Raw genomic sequence first — 16,378 nt, forward strand, 5'->3', positions numbered from 1 at the left:
AGAAGAAGCAAAGAATGGATCAGTTTGCTCTCCTCCCTACTGTATTCACTTTTTGATACAAAACATGAATCTTATTCCTGCTTTATAAATTAATCAGGCAATAATTTTCAAACGGGTTTTTGGCTTTGCACCATTTAAAAGTAAAATGGAAAATGAATGTTGTTGTCCCAGGAATTTTTTTTGCTTAGGAAACCCCCACCCCCCCTGCAAAAAAAAAAAAAAAAGAAGAAGAAGAAGGAGAAGGAGAAGGAGAAGAAGAAGAAAGAAGAGACTTGAGCGAATTATTTAATTTGCATGCCAGGAAATAGCCTGAAAAAACTTAAGATGACCAAGCTGAAATAATTTAGTAATATTTTATTGTGGAGATGTTTTGTTTTGATCCGTAGCACTGTATGCATGAAACACCCAATCAGTACAGATCAAAAGAAACTTGGTGCAAACTGGAATTTATTCACAAAGCAGGAACCCAACTCATTCAAAGCTCGGATAAGCTCTTTACGGAGGGATATTTAATTCAAAGAAGCTTATGCTCAAAAGCACAGCTCCTGTAAAAGATTTTCTGACTGAGCTTATTGTAGCTCAAAAGGTGTAGGGTTTTACTTTATTGTCAATAAATCCCATTTTGCACTTATCACTCTTTTAAAAATCTCTTTTCTCCCTCCTATTAAATTTTCCATTTAAAAGGCCCTTGGCCTTAGGCTGATCCTGTGTCAGCTAATGTGGCAATCAATTAATGCTCTGGCATCAGAATGCTTGGAATGTAAGGTAATGCTACTCTCTGCTCCCAGCTATCCACTAGCAGTAATAGTTGCATTTAGGATTTCTCCCTAGGGTGCTTTACTTTGGAATACATTCCACACATTCCAGTCCTCTGGCCAGAATTTTATGACCAGAACAGGAAAACTCTGATTGTCCTCATGATATAATTTCCAAACTAAAGTGAAAGGTCAGCATTCGAGATGTTACTTTTCTTCCAAAGCTTTTCACAGCAAACCGTGCCATAAGGAAAGTGCCTATTTATATTGTGTCTTACTGGTCTTCTTCTGCCCTATGACAGCTCAGTACCTCAAATCTCTCGATTGCTTTCTTGTTGTTGCAAAATATGCCTTCACCTCCAGCACTGATATACTGAAAGTGTTGATGGGTTTTTTCCTTTCCCTTGTTGGGGCTCAGAATATGGACAAGGAGATAGAATGGCAGTCCCCTTAAGCAAGCAAACTGCCTGAATTGATGACCATCAAGGGGGACATTCCTTTCCAAAGAGGATATATATATATATTTTCTGAGGTTTTCGCGGTTGTTTGTATGTGGATCTTTGGTCATTCGGGTTTTTCCCCACGTAGAATTGAAGGTGTAAGAGCAACGTTTCGATGAAATCTCATCCGTCATCCTCAGGCTGGTGGCTTCAGCTTCGTTCTTCTGGGAGAAGTGTGTGTGTGTGTGTGTGTGTGTGTGTATATATATATATATATATATATATATATATATATATGGATCTTTGGTCATTCAGGTTTTTTCCCACGTAGAATTGAAGGTGTAAGACCAACGTTTCGACGGAATCCCATCCGTCATCCTCAGGCTGGTGGCTTTAGCTTCCTTCTTCTCCTTCCAGAAGAAGGAAGCTAAAGCCACCAGCCTGAGGATGACGGATGGGATTCCGTCAAAACGTTGGTCTTACACCTTCAATTCTACGTGGGAAAAAACCCGAATGACCAAAGATCCACATACAAACACCCGCGAAAACCTCAGAAAACATATGTGTGTGTGTGTGTGTGTGTGTGTGTGTGTATGTGTATGTATATATGTATATTCTGTTTGTAACCAATGCTGCATAACTGAACTGGTTGATGCTTAAGAAGACCAGATATAAAATAGAACTACAGTACCTTTTCATGTTAGCTGACTTTGTCACGTCTGATATCACATGTTCCTCTTTCTCCTCTCCCCCCCCCCAGTTCTGGCTGTGTGCCTTAATTTCTACATCTACTTGTAATTTGGAGGGTGCTCAAATGTAATGAGCAAAACTTTTTGCACACAATTATACTCAATTTTTTTACTACAAACTTTCACAACTGTGATAGGTTTTGTGCATATCTGCCCGCTATTCACATTTTTGTTTCCTTTTTAATAGCAAACTGTTATTTCAAAATAAATAAAAGCTTGAGCGTCTGCCTGCAGTTGCTTTTCAGTATGTACGTAAGGCAGGGAGTCTGGATTAGCACAGTTCTTTTTTATTTTGACAATGTAAAAAGGATGTCTCAGCAGGTATTGTTTGCCTTAGCTTTTTGTAAAAATGATCCTATTAATCTTTGGACAGCCCTATTAGTTCACCTTTGTTTCTGCTAAGACAAATTTTGAATTGATTCTATTTCATTGCAGTGACAACCAGAGAACAGGCCTGGACTTTTCAGATAGGAGTTCAAAGTTCTCCTCCTTAAAAGGACTACAGACTTAAGCTTCCTGCCTTTGTATCAGGGCACAAAGGCTTTATATGAATTGGCTAATAAGCAGACATTTAACATTAAAGGGGATAATGATAGACAGCTACGATTACTTTTTCAACATTTCCCTTGTAGCACCTGCGAAATTTTGTTTGTTTGCCTTGTGGGGATGATTCTGTGAATAAGCCTGGCACCTTGCTTGACAACTGAAGTTTCTCCAAGCAAGTCAGATAGGAGTGATTCCTACTGTGTTAGCCAAGGGGTCCTATTCAGGAAGATCTGGCAATGCTTGATCTGCGTGGAGGGGTTTTTCTCCATGCAGTATGAGAGAGAAAGTGATAGCTTCTTATCTCCTCCATGGCCTGGATGATTGGCTTTTACTTGGATTGCAATTGGAGGCTGGGGAGAGCCTCTCCCGATGTCATGCCACTTATCCAAACAGATGATAAACAGGACCATCCCATATGGCTTCCACTCTGCAGCCGTTCCAAAAGCCTCTAGCTTTGCTGCCACAGCTGGGGTTAAGGAACCTTGTCGAGCATCTGTTGTCTTTTTCTGGTGATGTGCTGGTTTTGCTTTTTACTAGCTATACAGTGTGCATTTCCCCCCCCCTTTTCACTCTTACTATTTGTACTTTTAAAATGTAAGCCTCCCAGAGACACCTGGAAGTCAGGTGGCAACTAAAATCAGTGAAGTAAACAAAGAAAATCATATATACGTGGTGTGTGTGTGTGTGTAAGCATTCAATAAAAAAGGAAATATTGGAAAAGTTAGCACTTGTCAGATAATCAGTAGAAGAAAGTGGCAAGGCAGAAAACAAAGGCATAACATAGAAAAGGAGAAAAATATTGATTTAGACTAAAGAGAACATAAAAGAACACATTTACATGAGAATTCAGACACTCACCACAAGCAGAGCCTACCCTGTAGTCTCTCAGTCTTCAGTCATGATTTTCAAAGAGTGGGGAAAAAAAATCTTCCAGACATTTAGACAAACTGAAGAATACTGTTGTACAGAGTCTTTGGATGAACATATATCCATTTGCAGGACTGACACTAAAGTTATTTGTAGAGTTGGAAGGTTTGACTGAAGTCTCACTGGGGCTTCCAACAAGTTGGTTTAAACAGACTCGGAGGTTGCTAAAGGGTTGTACTTGCAGAAGAACCTTTGATGGCATCTTTCTGAGGTGCTCTAAATATCCTGCATGATCTCTGGAAATTTTTTTTTTTTTGTTCAGGCTCAGATTTAAGTCCTTTCCAGAGCACCAGAATTAGAAGCAGGCAACCTCCATGGTATTATGCATGGAACTGGATTTTGTGCCAAAAGGCATAGCTTTGGTGTTTGTGTATTAGTGGATCTCTATAAGCAAACCATACAGAAAAGTCAGAGGGGAAAAAACGTGGACCGTGGCTCTGGAAATATGAGAAAAGCACACAGAGCACAAAATGTATAAAGTAGGGGTCAAAAGAATTGTTTTGAAGACCAAGTAATCTTAAAGCTGAATAAAATTCACAAACATGCTGGTGCCAAGCAGAAAAACAGGACAAATAGTACCTTGCCTCAAGGGGTTGTTATAGGATTCAGAACAAAGAGTATGATAATGTAGCTTTGAAGCTGTGACCAGACAAAAGAATCTGCCATTTAATTTCAAAATATGAAGAGAAACATCAGGGATAGGTTCTCCTGCTTGAGTGGGGGAGGGGCTGGATTAGAAGATCTCCAAGGTCCCTTCCAGATTCTATTCTATATTCTATATTCTATATTCTATATTCTATATTCTATATTCTATATTCTATATTCTATTCTATTCTATTCTATTCTATTCTATTCTATTCTATTCTATTCTATTCTATTCTATTCTATTCTATTCTATTCTATTCTATTCTATTCTATTCTATTCTATTCTATTCTATTCTATTCTATTCTATTCTATTCTATTCTATTCCTCAGCCTGGGACCTGTGGGGAGGTTTGGTCAGGACCCGGGCAGAAGATCCCAGAGGAGGAGGCAGAACGGCTCAGTTTCTTTGGGATGTTAATAGAGGAACCAAGATTCCTGTATCAAGTAGAGATAAAATAGACAATCTCAAAGATACTAAGGGTGCTCAGATGGTTTGCGCTAGAAGCAGGAATTCTTTGACTTATGCTAAATTTCCACCAATGCTTTAAATTAGCCAATGTTCAGGTAACCATGTAAGGCAGCCAGCTAGGTAATGATTTGAAAATCAAGTGGCAGTGGGAGTTTGGGGAGTTTTCTTTAACCAGCATATAAATAAATTGCACAATTCATACTCGTAGAATCATAGGGTTGTAATTGACCTAAGAGGTTATACAGGCCCTGCACATTGCAGGATTCATGGCACCATCTCTGATAGATGACTATCCATTTTCTGTTTGAAAGTCTCCAATGAAGGGGAAGAAGCCACTTCATTATTATATTTCCCTGATTGGCAGCTCTTAAGTTTTTCCTAATATCTCATATGAATCTTCATCTTTAGACTGTCATCTTCTGTATTCTGCTAGGCATTATAGTCATTTCAGTGTCTGGCTCTGCCACTTCTTGTGGAATAAAATTGATTCTTGAACCAAAGTGTCCATAGCCAAATGAAGCCACACAGACAGAGAGCATATGCTGTTCAGCTAAGCTACAACCATGTTTTGTTTTGTCTAGGTCTTGGCACCTTTCCCTCCACATTAAAAAGAGTGTTCTGAAATCACTGCAGGCACTTTCCTGTGGTAAATTAAATAGCAGAGCCCGTATCTCTACCTTTTCCTCTTGCATCCTGACTTGGAGTAGAAGATGGAGATAGGAAAGAAATGGACCAATCAGAATCTCATTCCCTCCTAGCCTTCCTCCTCCTCTGAAGTAGGCCAACACTACGCTCCAATCTATCATGTTCAGAAACCACAAGAATGTCATTCTACTCTTAGTGCTTCCCTTCTCACTTCCTTATCTGATTTTTGTGGGGTTACTTTAATCCAGTTTACTGCCATTTGTGAAAGGAAAAATATAAATCTTGGATTGGCATTAGTACAGTTTTTCTATAGACTTTGAAAAATGCAGCCCAAGGTGCGTTTACAAGATTGGAAGGTTCATGCAATCCTGCTTTTTTTCTTTTTCTTTAAAATACTTTGTTTGAAAGAGGATTAACTTTAAATTTAGAAACTCAGAACAGATTTGAGCATACAGAGGACTTACTTTTTGGCCTAATTCTGCTTTCAGAGGCATTTCATTCTTTCAGAGACTTCAACAAATTCATGTTTGGAGTTCATAAGATGCAGAGTTGAGCAGTGTTTCAATCTATAAAGAAATTATGATGTATACTTCCTATGTCTTTTTCATTTATAATCCTTAACCTTGTTCATCTCCCCAGCAGAACTATGAGACAGGTCCATATGCTTCTTGTTTTCAGATTCAGAATCGAATTAATAGTATTAATTAGCCCAAGGCCATTCTGTGACTCTAGTAAAGCAGGGCTTTTCAACCAGTGGTACGGGTACCACCTGGCAGGTGGTACGTGACCATCCTAGCAAAGTGGTAGTGGAGGAAAGGAATGAGCTGAACTGGTGGCAGCAACGCACAAGCCTAAGCAAGAGATGGCTGGAGCTAGGCAACTGGTGGTACTCGGATGTTGCCATATCCTAAAAGTGGTACAATGAGTGAAAAGTTTGAAAAGCCCTGTAGTAGAGGACAGAGTAAGGGATGTCTCCTTTTGTTTAGGGCTTCCCTATCCTTAATGGCATACAAAACATAAGGAAAGAAAGATTTCTGAGCTAGGTCAGATACTATTGAGGAGTTCTCTGCAAATAGGAGGACCTAGAAGATACATTACTTCTATTTAAATGACTGGAAGAAAATTCTTTGCTCAAGATCTTGGGAAGTATTAAAGGTAATTACATAAATTATGAAAAAACAGACTATCAATGGTCTATTACCAATAATGGCTGCTGATCAACAGCAGCTTGTGGCATGTTCTAGTTACTAGCTGCTCACCTCATGCCCTATTTGTGGCCTCTCTGTGATCATCCTCTTACAATATATCTTCAATATACGTTGTTCAAAGTTGCTGCAGTAGATGTTGCTAAACAAGCAGCTGCTGGAGGAATTTAACCAAAATGCACATCAGCAATGAGACACAAAACTATACATGTGATCTTTTGTCCTTTTACTGTTTTGTAAAAGTGTGGGAGAGGATCACATGAAGCCATCTATAGAATGCAGAAAACTTAAAGTATTATGTCTTAAACAGGAAAACTATTCTAGCCCACAGCTGGAGAATACAGGGTTGAAAAAAGCTGTTCCACATGATACAGATTGAAGGGAATTTATTATTTGTATCTTGGCTAGTAAATGACCTAATCACAGGCTTGAAAGAATTCAGCAGAGCCATTTTGTAGGTTAAATTACTAATATGAATCAGTGTATGGTCACTTCAGATGATCTAATTTCAGATGGGTCTCAGCTCAGAGGATGGCTGAAAAATGTAAGAGTCCATTGTATACTTTGCTTTGTGGTTAAGTACATATAATCATTTGCTTCTATTTCTGTATTTTTGTAATTATTATCCAGATGTTTCATGGTATCCAAGCTCAATGGAATTAGTTTTTCAAGCACATCAGAGTTAAAGTGGCTTAAGGAAATTGGAACCACTGAAAAATCAAGGAAACCTGAACCACTGAAAACCTCACAATATCATATCCCCTCCAGCTGGTATTTACATTTAATTTTTTATGATTCATGAACTGCTGATAATGCCAATGGAAAACTAAGCAGAAATGAATACAAGAGATTCTTGTGTCCTGAACTGAAATCTGAGCTGTGTCTAATAAGTTAACTTCAGTTTAAAAATCATACATTTAAAATTCGGAGTGAGTTTTTAGGAATTATCTAGTTTTTTTTTTGGGGGGGGGTCATGTTTGCATCAGTATTAATCATACCATTCCATGCTTTGAAAGGATGTATCAATTGTCCATTGTCTGATGCTTAAGTTTCTGTTCCACTAGGTTTGTGTCACTATGTGACTATAACGTTTCATATCCTTTTATTATTGTCAGCTCTGATAAAACAGATGTAGTCAGAATCACTTTATTTTTTACTGTTCATATCATTGCTGGATTCTCAGTAAGACGATTTTTCAAAAGGCAAATGGGACTTTTTTCATTGAGGAAGACTAAGAATCGCCATAGACATTGCTGGATTCCCTATATGTCTTGGCTGAAATTTTTAATATTGCATCCAATTATTTGCCATATACAGAAGGCAATATTTGAAACAGATGTTTTCATACCTCTGAGCATTTGGAGTTCCAGAAGAAAAAAAATCTAAAAGCACACTCATATTTTTATACTGTTGTTTAGGGATAGGGTAGGGAGCAGGGTAAGATGAGTATTGACACTTTTGAAATTTGGTGTTGGAGAAAGCACCGGAGAATACCAGGACAGCCAAGGAAACAAACAATGGATCATCAAACAAATCAACCCAAAGTTCTCACTTGAGACAAATGACGAGGTTGAAATTATCTTATTTAGTGCACATTACGAGAAGATCTAGCTGTTTAGAGAATGCCCTGATGCTGGGAAAGATGGAAGGAAAAGAGGAAAAGGAGAAGACCAGAATCAGCTCCACTAATGATGGGTGTGCCATTGGAAGAAGGACTTAGTTAGGGACAGATGATCATGGACAAAATCTATTTGTGTGGTTGCTAAGACTTGATACTGACTTGCTGGCACATAATACTTCTTAGAATCTCCAGTTTGCCTGTTGCAAGCTTCCCTGGGATCTCTGTACCTTTGCTGTCCATGCTTGCTAACATCAGATGTTTTTGCATTGACAACAGATGGAGATGCAACCATTTTCTTCTTTTTGCTTTTAGACTTAGATGACGCTGGGGAGGAGGGGAGAATGTGCATGAGAGTCTAGCTAGACATAATAACACTGAACCTAGTGTGATGAGAACCAAGGTTCTTGAAATAAGAGATGATAAGAATTGGCCGGGCTGGAGAACTGAGGAGAAGCCCGGGTTTCAAACTAATTGGGGAATGTGATTTATGACAGTTAACTGGAGGAGGGAATTGTGCTTTAATACTATGTGTTCAGGGGAAGGGAACTCAGTTTTTGGCATCGATTATGTTAGTGCCGATGCTGTGCTACTCAAATAAAGATTCTTTAAGGTAAACAATGCCTTGAAGTTCTTTGAAGAGTTTCATCTGTCAGAAGATCAGCTTTCTATTGGTCCAGTTGGCTAGATCAGGCCAGATTCATCTGTTTAAGCATCATTTCAACCCAGTCAGTAATATAGTATCTGTATATTACGAGTGCATGTGTGACAATACGGTTTTCTGATTTAATCTTTTCCTCCGCTCTCAGTCTCATTCAGCCTGCTTGTCAGACTGTTAAGAGTCCCAAACAAGAGAGATGTATCAAATATTAGTCTATATTTAGCTTTGTTGTAATACTATTTGGTCTGTTATCCATTCTGCTATTCTAGGCCATCTTATTCCTGTCCAGTTCATAATTTATTATATCACTGTAACCACAGGTATTTGTTAACTTGCAACAATATTTTTATTCCTCCAAGAGACTTATTAAGCACACCAGGTTCGCCTGGTGCGTCAGTTGCGGCCCTATCTAGACCGGGATGCCTTGCGCACAGTCACTCATGCACTTGTGACCTCCCGTTTGGACTACTGCAATGCTCTCTACATGGGGCTGCCCTTGAGGACTACTCGGAGGCTCCAGCTGGTGCAGAATGCAGCCGCGCGAGTGGTGGTGGGGGCTTCCCGATACTCCCATGTAATACCTCTACTCCGTGAGCTGCATTGGCTTCCGGTTGTCCTCCGGGTAAGATTCAAGGTGCTGGTTATGACCTATAAAGCCCTAAATGGCATGGGTCCGGGTTACTTACGGGAGTACCTGCTGCCGGCATCAACTTCCCTTCATCCAGTGCGCTCCCACAGAGAGGGCCTCCTTAGGGTGCCGTCGGTCAAAGAGTGTCAACTGGCGGCCCCCAGGGGGAGGGTGTTCTCTGTGGGCGCGCCAGACCTTTGGAACCGTTTACCGGTGGAGCTCCGGACGGCTCCCGACCTTCGCTCCTTCCGACGTGACCTAAAAACATATTTATTTGAACAAGCCGGCCTGCTCTGATGGGTTTAGGGGTATTTTAACGCTTTGTATTAATCTATTGAATTGGGCTGTTGTATTTAATATTTCTTTTAATTTTATATATATTGTATTTTATTGTATTGCCCTGTACACCGCCCTGAGTCCTTCGGGAGAAGGGCGGTATAAAAATTAAATTAAATAAATAAATAAATAAATTTTAGAAGAGCGTTACAGTATAATAATAGGGTAGAATGAAACCAGTTCAAAATGTCTTTTTTCAATTCAGTTGAACACATCACCCATGCACACTAGTTATATGAGTATGTGTAAGTACACTTTCCATTGTGCAAGCACACTGGAAATAGAATGGAGAGCAAGCAATAGTAATACTTGAAACTCAGAAATGGAATGGGAAATAAACCTTGTTTGGATTGGAAGAGAAAGTTCTGCCTTGTTATACTGTGCTGTGAACAGCAAAGGGCAACCAAATACCATGCAGAAAACCATGTTATTCCTACTATTCATAATCCTTCAATACTTTTTATTTTTATTTTTTTATTTTTTATTTTAAAAAAATACACATATTTTACCAGGCATTTCAAGTTCTCTTCTGTGACCTATATTTGTTTGTAAACTGTTTCATACGAGTGGCATTCAATACCTAGTGCCTAAAATAACAAAGACCAAGTCATACAGAATAGAATAGAATAGAATAGAATAGAATAGAATAGAATAGAATAGAATAGAATAGAATAGAATAGAATAGATTTTATACTCCATTGGTTGCAGTTGGATACTTGATTCTCAAATTAACTCATTTCAAAACAAGCAAGAAACTCTGGCTGGGTTTCTGAGCCTTCAGGAGGAGCGTGTTCTTTTCTTCTGTTGGTGTAAGCAAAATCCATCGTTTTAGTCATAACCTAGAAGAAAATCTGGCATTAAAAAATTAGCTATAATGGGATATCATGCATAAGTGAATCCTTGAATGCAAAAGAAAGCTGTGGATTATGTTGGTTTCCAGTATATACAAGAACTCGGCATGAATGGCAAACCTCCAGGAATGATTTGGATACAGGAGTACTTTCCTCCATGACAAATCCCCTCCTTCCCAGAGATTCTCCGAAAATGAATTAGGAATGGCTGCTGTTGGTTTATTGGCTTCCTGACAGATTCTAGCCCACTTGCCTGCTAAAGTAGCTTCTAAGCTCTTCTGTCAAGGAATTACTCTTCTTACACAGCTCTAAGAAAAAAATAATAAAGAGGAGCATTTGACATTCATTTATCCTAAGTGCAAAGAGAAAGAATGTAACAAAATATTATGAAACTTCATCACTGGAGCCTTTTAAAAAGAGACTTGACAACCATTTGTCTGAAATGGTATAGATTCTCCTGCTTGAGCAGGGGGTTGGACTAGAAGACCTCAAAGAACCCTTCCAACTCTGTTATTTTTGTTATTCTTGAGGCAATGATTTAACAATTTACACGGTTTTGTATGTGGGGCAGTTTATTTTAAAATAGGTTATTTTAATGAGGAATGCAAAGCGAGCAATCTAAACAAGGTGTACCAGAATCATGAATACAAATGTTGGCTGTGAATGATGGAAGTTCTAGTCCCAGTACATCTGGAAGTGCGTCCATTTGAGGAAGGCTGACTTAAATGTGTAAAGAGGGTTCTTCTCACCATATTGAGAATTGTGAAAATGCTTGATTTTCAAGCATTAGTGATTTTAGTCTTATTGAAGAATTATGACTTTTGTAACAGAAGGGGGAAAAAACCCTACTTCTCTTTGACTGCTTAGTGTATATTCTTTTAATTGGTTTTTGCTCTGAAAAAAATTACATGTAAAGAAAATTGTTGGAGTGCTTTTGGCTGTCATGGGTTATGGATTTGGGTTGTCAGAGCTAGTGTGTGCTGTGACTCAAGACAAGAGCTTTACTGCATTAAACCAAACTCCAGTCTACCCAGCATTCTCTTTTTCTGGCTTGGCAACTATTTAAATCTGAAAATAACAAATACAAGTAGTCCTCCACATACGACCACGATTGAGCCCAAAATTATGCAGCTAAGCAAGACATTTGTTAAGTGAGTTTTGCCTCATTTTTTATCTTTCTTGCTATAGTTATGAAGCGAATCACTGCAGTTGTTAAGTTAGTAACATGGTTGTTAAGTGAATCTGGCTTTCTGATTGACTTTGCCTGTCAGAAGCTGATCACATGACCCTGGGATGCGGCTACTCTCAAGCATCTGAATTTTTATCAGAATTTTATTCAGAATACTAATGTTATTCTGGGCAGCCTTTATAGTTCATGTGTTTTGGATGTTGACATTAACTGTGGTTTTACTAGACAATGGATTTTATGGCTTGGATTTGTGGGATGAATTTGATGAATTGTATTGCTATGAACTGTTCAGTGCCTGATGCTTCAATGGTATGCAGATAAGGAATAAAGAACACTGGCACAACAAGCAGATTCAACTGTGGGTACACTTCCTTTGCATTTTCCCCTACAAAGGAGACGGGTAGCCACAGTTCTGCTAGTATGATAGTTAATCTCTCATCTAGAAGTTAATGTCAGAGTGGGGAATTGTGACAATGCTCAGCGTCTCCGCCAACTTGTAATTCTAAGGGATTTTGTAAGAAGGCATCTAGGCGCAAAAGTATCATAAGATAACCCTTCATGATGCTGTAACATTTGCCCAGTCAGTAGCATAATTTAATCATTAAAAAGCCCATTAGTAGATGGTAAGCAGTAATGCAAGCCTGCACCCAAAGATTATCTCTAAGTGATCTGGGTGATGTAAATGAAATAAAGTGACAACACAGCTTTAGAGTTATGCCATTCATTTTGCTAAAGACTCCTTAGCTATATGGCCTACCCTCCAGCATGGTTAATTTTTCCCCATGGTAATTAATTGAGGGGTGGCACATACCACACTGCTGATGCCCTGGCTAAGGAAAGCATTGTAACAAACTCATCCTTTCATCAAAGTGACGTATCATTCTTGGAAAGTAAGTTGTGATGAATGTGATTTCAGGAATGTAGAAACCTTATCATCGGTTCTGTCCTGGAGGGAGCTTTGATCTGCAAAGTATAGGGATCCTATCTCACACTATGCAAGCTATGAGATAAACATCAGTGAGAGACAGATGTTATGCCTTGTTTGACTTAGGCAGATAGCCAGCGTATGTGATTCATTCTGAATTTTAAATGTAAATTTTTCTTTTCTCTTCTGCTTAGCTCTTGGGATTTATTACACTCTTGCTTTACTCTTAATGAGAAGCTACTATAAGCAAATGTAAACACACTCTGCCAATCAAAACACATCTGGCCCTAGAATTTGTGATGCTGCCACAGATCTATAATAAGCAATTCTCCCATAAAACATTTAAAGTAATGGATAGTATTTTTTTTAAATTTGAGAAGAAAAATCTGTCCTTAAGAATCTATTGTATATTACGGAAGGATTATGTGAGATTGCACATTCTTAGTGAACTTATAAAATTTGTCCGGTTATTAACATAAGTTTTAGATAATACAGTCCTACAGATATGAATTAAGGACTTTTTTGTACCCAGTGTTTGCTGCCATGGGGAAAAGAAGATGATCATTTCATAGCTCATTCTAGGCTACAGAATGAGCCCCACGACATAAAGGGCTTATGAAGCAATAAATCCATGCAATCATCCTATTTCCAATCTGTGTTCCAACATTCCAGTTTGATACAATCTTATATGAATTCCTGGGAATAGAGGCTTCAGTCCTAGAAGATTTAATAACCTACCTTGGAAAACTGTCTCTTGGAAAGCTGGTAATATCTCATAGTCTCAACTCAGGGATGGTAACATCTAATAAAAATAGATAAGGTTATGTTACAGCTGGCAAAGTCAGACAAAGTAGGTCAAATCTAGACAAGGTAAACAAGCTCTGATAAAAATTTTCTGTTGCACAGACAGCAGAATGAAACGTCTAAACTCAGCTCTAAGACGTTTCAGCAAAGACAAGGGTGGTCCTCCATATTGCTGCACTGTGTTGTTATTGCATAATACCCTGTTGGACTAAGCATATTCAATTAGAGAAAAAATATTGATCTTAAAAGAAGTTTGGAATACATTTGCTGGTACACGTAATAAGCCTAATTTTTATTTGGATTGAGGAGGTTGATAATTAAATAATTTTTTGTGATATTTGGCTAAACCCCGTAGTCCAGTACAAGAGAATGGCCTATAAGATTAATTCAGCATATTTTAGTGGTGTGCAAAGGCTTCACATAGCAGAACGCTAGGTTGGATTCCTGACTTTAGTGTCCCATGTAAAAATGGAGAGTTGATAGCTGAGAAACATTATGCCATAACCGAACAAAACAACTGAATTGTCAAGAGCCTCATTTGAAAACTAAATGCTAATTTTGCCCAATGTTTCATATTTTGGGGAGGCTCTATTTAGGCCCCTGCTTCCATGTTCTTTTTTTCCCCTCAGAAAGTCTTCCATTGATGTCTGCATGCCATTTGTATGTCATGAAATAAGGGCAGCGCTCCTTATCTCTCTGTGTGGAAATCAGTATGGGGATGACAATTTAATTAGGTCGCCTGGATTCTACATTTACTTCATTAATGAAGCTCACTTGGTTACTTGTAAGATAGCTATGCAGATAAATTGGGGCATGGGAACTGCATACACTAATCAAGAAGGCTGGGATAAAATATAATAAATTGGTGAATATTTTTGTATGATGCAGAGGCTGTTAAGTGGATAGCAAACATACAAGAGTGATTATTAATAATGGATAGCAACAGCAAGAAACAATTTAAGCGGTGGTGATTCAGTTTAACTCTCTGGCAAATTAAATGGTAATGCAGACTGTAGAGAAGCAGGATCAGTCCTAGAAATATGGAGCAATCTTTACCTTATTAGGCCTTGCAATATGTTTTTTAAAAAACCCTTTTGCACTGATGGGAATCCAACATGCCAGGAACTGTTTTCTGCTAGTACAGTTATTTTTCTTGCTACCTGGTATTGAATACAGGTAGTCCTTGGCTTAGGACCATAATTGAGGCCAACATTTCTGTTGTTAAGTGAAAGATTTGTTAAGTGAGTTTTTGCACCCATTTTACCACTTTTCCTTCCACAGTTGTTAAGTGAATCACTGAAGTTGTTAAATTAGTATCATGGTTGTTAAGTGAATTTGGCTTCCCCATTGACTTTGTTCATCAGAAGGTCACAGGCGATCACATGACCCCCGGACACTGCAACCGTCATAAATATGAGTCAGTTCCCTAGTATCTGAATTTTGGTTGTGTGACCATGGGAATGTTGCAATGGTCATAAGTGTGAAAAACAGTCATAAGTCACTTTTTCAATCCTGTTGTAACTTTGAACGGTCACTAAATAAATTGTTGTAAGTCAAGGACTACCTGTACAAGAGAAGTTAAGAGCGATTCTTGTCTGTCCATGGATTTAATGAGGAAGCAGGATAAAATTGACAGAGACCATTTCTGTGCACTTACATATGGATACGAGCTTTTATCAGTTTGCTGAAGAATAAATATGAATAGGATATGATTGTACCACAGTTACACTTGTGGGCTTGCTTAATCATGAAAGTCATGTTTTCACAGCTTCACCATGGAGTCATCAGCCATTTCAGTTCATTAAAAACTTAAGTTGAAGTTAATAAAAACATCAGTATTAAATATCAGTATTAACCAGTCCAAATATCAGAGATCAATACACGAATTGTGGATAAGAATGGCAAAAAAAGAAAAGAAAAAAGGAATAGTCATATGATGGAAATGTGTGAAACTGTGCATAGCTATTATCCAGTAATGCTTAAAACTACAGAGGAAAAGTCTTGTTTTGAAACTGTGGTGGAATGGAACATTAAACAAAACTAAATCCCTCGTGACATGTTTATAACTGTGTATTGCTTTGATGTATTGAGAATCCAGTAACTCAGACTGTGAAGTTGAAACTTATAACTCTCTATTGCTTTGGAGAGCAAACTCTTTAAAAAGTGCATGCCGTGTAGGGAAAGACATGGTATCGGGTATCCATGCAAACTATAAAATGTGCCTATTTACTGTGGAGCTTGAGTTGTGAATTTACTAACTTGGGTTTTGCACCAACTCTGGTTTCTACTTCCTTTTGCTCAAATTTCCAATTCAAATATTTTAGCAAATAGTAGTCTTTTAGGTATAGCAGTGTTTATACTGATCATAAGCCTTAGGTGAATTAATGTGGAAGTGAGATTCCAGTAGTACTCCAATCTGTTTCTGTATGTGGAGTGAAGGTACCACCATATTATTCTTCAGTTGCCACGGAATAACCTTTGAACTAATAATGTTGAGGTCTCCTGGGTCTCTTAGCCGTCCACTCTGCGAAGAGATCTGTACTCCTGAAATGTACAGCTTCCACCAGATTGATATCAAAATTTGTGCCATGTGTCAAGGCCCTATTCAAAAAAATAAATAGGGCTCAAGCTATTGGGGGGTTCAGATTTTCAGGAGTTTTAAGCCATAAGATTGTTTTTGTTTTTTTAAAGCATGGGCAAGTCTTAAACATTGCAGAGTGTTTAAAAAAGCAAAGAAAAGCAAAACTTCTCGAGGTCACAAAATGATTACATGCAGACTTCATGTAGTTTCTGAATGCCACCTGCCAGACTCTGCATGATTTAAGATGATGCACTGAAGGATGATGCATTTCATCTCTACCATTGAAATCAGGTTTAGCTTCCTGTTCTATACATAGAAGAGTCTGTGGGTGGAATGGGTTCTACCTCAACACTGGAGAAAGTATGATGTCTTGGCATGCATGCATTAGTGGTTCAACTCCAAAC

At 38.4% G+C, this 16,378-nt stretch overlaps 1 protein-coding gene across 2 annotated transcripts in view; it reads left to right on the forward strand.

Annotated features, from left to right (window-relative positions):
- Window positions 1-16,378, forward strand: part of BASP1 (brain abundant membrane attached signal protein 1) — a 78,161-nt gene that overhangs the window by 40,679 nt on the left and 21,104 nt on the right. Inside the window, exon 2 of one of the 2 annotated variants that reach the window (XM_081323250.1) lies at window positions 7,012-7,152. The exons of the other annotated variant lie outside the window; for it this stretch is intronic. The gene's annotated coding sequence lies outside the window, so the exon portion shown is untranslated. The remainder of the gene's footprint in view (window positions 1-7,011; window positions 7,153-16,378) is intronic. 2 annotated transcript variants of the gene reach the window in all.

Source organism: Vipera berus, assembly GCF_964194415.1.
Source record: "Vipera berus genome assembly, chromosome: 3".
Taxonomy (NCBI): domain Eukaryota; kingdom Metazoa; phylum Chordata; class Lepidosauria; order Squamata; family Viperidae; genus Vipera; species Vipera berus.